The sequence below is a fragment of the Poecilia reticulata genome, linkage group LG4 (assembly GCF_000633615.1).
Source record: "Poecilia reticulata strain Guanapo linkage group LG4, Guppy_female_1.0+MT, whole genome shotgun sequence".
Classification (NCBI taxonomy): Eukaryota; Metazoa; Chordata; class Actinopteri; order Cyprinodontiformes; family Poeciliidae; genus Poecilia; species Poecilia reticulata.
Window position 1 is genome coordinate 15369336 of NC_024334.1, and position 4219 is coordinate 15373554.

Below are 4219 nucleotides of genomic sequence, written 5' to 3' on the forward strand. Positions count from 1 at the left end.
GTGGGGGTGGGGGTGGGGGTAGGGGTGCGCGTACGCGTGTGTGTGTGTATGAGTGTCAAGGGTGTGTGTAGGGGGACAAGCAGGGGCCTAGAGTGGGATAGAAGAAGAGATGTTTCCCTGAAGCAACAGTGGGGACACAATGCTTTTTATCAGTTTGTTTTTTCTTCTACTTTCTCAATGTAAACTTATGTACAGCTTTCTACAGATGCTATAAATAAATATATTTGTGTATAAGATTATATTTTGGAATGTATTTACGGCAGAATTTTTATTGTGATGTGTGTGTGGAAGTACTGTGAATTGTGGATTTGCTCATATAACATATTGTTTGGGAAATTCTTTGTAAAGCATACATAAAAGTGTTGCACGCTGTCGAATAAGATGCAATTTAGTAAATAATTATACTATAAAGTTGTTGATAGGAGACGCCTTTTCTTAACAAATTTCTAGACGTATTTCACGTTTGTTGTTTTGTGTAAAACTTTAATAATCTGTGCAGGCATTGCTGATGTTCTACACCCCATCCAACTGTTTAAAACTAAGAACGGGACTCACAACTTCAAATGTATTAAGCTATGCTTTTTAGACACGCCGTTCATTTTAAAGAATATAAGCTGAAGCTTTTAGACGCTTCATAGCATCCCATCTCTAAAGTAGCATGTGGTAAAACATGAAACCAGCTCTGGTTTATAACCTTTGGGTCATGCGCAGTTTGTACAAAATGATTCTGCATCATATTAAGCCACAACCTCCCATCATCAATAATCAACTTTTGGTAAAGACGAGCAAAAAAGCATTAAATTGATTTTTTATTTCAGTAGCATAATTTTGTTGCAGATTTTTAAAGATATGCTGTCTATAGTCCACCGTCTATAAGCTTAAGCTCACAACTATTTTATTGATGATCTTCACACAGAACCAAAATGGCATGTTGTTCTGTCAATTCATTTCCAAAACAACGTGTCTATCCTCAAGGGAACATAAATGTTGTCTTTATTCATTCAAGTATCTTCAGAGTTGTTCCTGCTGTTTTGCAGTGAGAATCTGCTGTAGCATTCTTTCAATCTAAAGATGCCTCTGACTGAAGACTGTTGCTGTATGACAGTCTCATGACCGTCATGACATGCTAACTGCTCAAATTCCAGGCAACAGAGACAATATTCCTCTGCAACAGTGGTTCTACTCAACCACCTCCTTTGCTTTTGCCGATTTGTCTGGCAGAGATTCGTTGAAGTTGGAAGAGAAAGTTTCTCTTTTTCTCTCTGCACTTAAAATAATAAAGTTGAAAAAAAAAAGTTTTTACGTAAAGCACAAATGATCAAAAAGCTTAGGCTACACTCACTTTGTTTAACATTTAATATATCAATGAATATGTCCAAACTGATTCAATGAAAATATGTTTCCTCAATGTGGTATCTTTATGTCAAATCAAAGATTGGATTATTTTCTTAAAGAAATTTTACAATGTTGAATTATCCTGCAATAAAAGCAGCGTTCAGTTTAATGTTTTTTGCTCATCTTTGCCAACAATATAAGGACACGGTAATTAGAGCACAAATCCATGGATCTATTGATTGTATTTTTTTTATTATTTGATCTGACTACCTCATATGTCTTTTGAATGTTGAGCTTGTATGCCTGTATGTCTGGAAGTGCTATAGGTTAAGCAGCAGTTTAAGATTTAAAGCTCTATCATGATTCTTTTTTTTAAAATCACACTTTGTCATTTTAAATGAATCTGACAGAAAACATTAACATTATAACCCTTTTTTGTGAGCCTTTGTACATTTAAGTTGTTTGTTTGACTTTCTTTGTGTTCATAAAACCTTTTATATGCTGTAAATATGCATGACCCCTGTACGCCCATTATGATCAATAAATATTTTACAATAATTACAGTGAGACTCCTGTCTGATGATTTCCTTTGTTGATCATGGACACACACTCCCCTACTGTATATGGAGCTGGTTTAGAACTCTGATCAGTGGTGATGAAGTGTTGGGTTTGGCTCTGTGGCCGTGAAGTCATGACTCGTCTCTGGTGAGCTCATAACATGATACAGACCATGAGGGTCGGAGGGTGTAGATGTAAGGGTTAGATGTAAGTAAGGGGTTCCACACTGAGGGAAATTTCACACACGCACGCAGACTGGCATTTTTCTCTATGATTATCCCTCCTCTGGGTCTGTATCAGCAGCGTGCCTTGGCGTGAAGCGGCCCTGGGCGAATGTCCCGCCGCCTCCGGACACATCCCCAGCGATTGTGATATCACACATGTCCCTTTCTTCTGTTTTCCATAAGGAGCTCGTCCAACTTATGAGTAATATTTAGAATTTTTTTTTTCCAACGAATGATCACAGACCTCATCATTCCCTTAAATGTGATGTCATTATTTTCATTTCCAGCTTCTCCCCCCTCTGCCTCCCTTGGCTACCTTTGTCAGAAATTTGTTGTTCTACTGCTAATTCATTAAGTCACTGATTGTATGCACCCTAGACGATAGAGATAAACATAGGATCAAATTTAAAAGATTAAGTAGGTTTCCAACACTGACATTAAGAATGGCGCCTGGTTTAAGTTTGCCCTCAGGTCACAAACCTGATTACAAGAATTAAGTAAAGTAAAATACTTTTTTGCGAGTTGTGCAAAAGTAGAGACAGATGAGCATGGACTAGCTTTCTGATCACACCTTTATACCTGCAATGCAGCTAACGTCCAGCAGGAGCTCTGCTCCTGTCTTCGTGTTGGAATCTATGGCAGATGTTTATTTTTCAAGGTTTTCAGGGTTTTACAGAAAGGGAATTTCTTCTTGTAACAGTCTTTTGCAAAAGTACTCATACCTTGTCACATTACAACTTGAAACTTTAGTACATTTTTTATTATTTTTTTTACATTTATTCCTTGAACATTTTCTTAAAGTCTTGCTTGATTACGAATCAGCTTTAGGCCTGGATTTGCATGGGCTTTTCTTATACATTAATCTAAAAAAGGGGAGTCCAAAGTCATTCCTGAATGACCCAATACCCTTTAGTTCACTCCCTGGTTCGTCACATCTGAATTAAATGATGGTTCATTAGCAGAACACTGGGATATTGAGGTGGTAGTTGGACCATCTGAATCAGACAATAACAAAAACTGGCAGGACTTTGCTGCTTCAGGACTGTTTCACTAATGAGACCAGACTTGGATTGCTGGCCAAAGAGTTCAGGTTTGGTTTTGTCTGAGTAGAGTCGTGTATTTTGATTGTTGGAAAACCGCAAAGTGAGCTTACAGTTTTTCTTTTTGTTTTTTTTTTGTGTCACTGTTAGGTTAAGATCGATAGCAGAACTAATACTTGACTTGCTAACAGATTGGAAGCTATGTCACAAGGTGGATGTGACAAAGTAGTTACGTTTGTATGTATTTACTACATATTTCTGATTTATTTAGTTTTCAGTAGTTGGTCATAATGTTTTAGTTTAAACATTGCTGTTGTAACTTTGCTTCACTTACTATCCCAGGTTTGTTTGTGGTAGATATGCTTGTTTATATCCATGCATCTCTTCTTTTAAAGGGGGCAGTATTATATAAAATGATCTGTACATCACGTTATACTGATATAACAGTTACTCAAGATAACCTAGAGGGTTATCTTGCTTCTTTTATGCATGTTTGAGAAATCTTTTAATCTCCATGGGAACCATTCAGCTGTGCAAAACGGCTGGGGGGACTTAGCCCCGCCTTTGAGGCACAGCTTGTCCTCAGAGATCCAGGTATGAAGCAACATGTATTGTCTTATATTTTCCTCAAGTTCTGAGCTTTGGTCAGTGTAAACATCTGCTGGCTTTAGCGTTCCCTGTTTGGTTCTCATATTTCAACCGTGGATCTGTGGGTGGGAAGAAAAAGCCAAACTGAGCGACTTAGTAGGGCTTTAAGTTCTCTAGAACTAATGATGGTGGGCACTGAGTCAGATCTCAATAATAACTGGTTCATCATTGTGAGCAGCATGTTATACAGTAGAACTGTTGCTAATGCAAAACACATTGATGAGGCATTGCCTTGGCTAAGCTTGGAAAATGACCTCAACATGGTCCCCCAAAGGTCCGGGGGGCTGTGGTTATGTCCAGTAAGGAGTCCACCCATAAGCCTGGTATCATGACTCATTTATATGTAATAAAATGAAAGTTCTATGGTACATTTTGATATTCCACTCTCTTATCCACAATGGGGCAACTAACTGA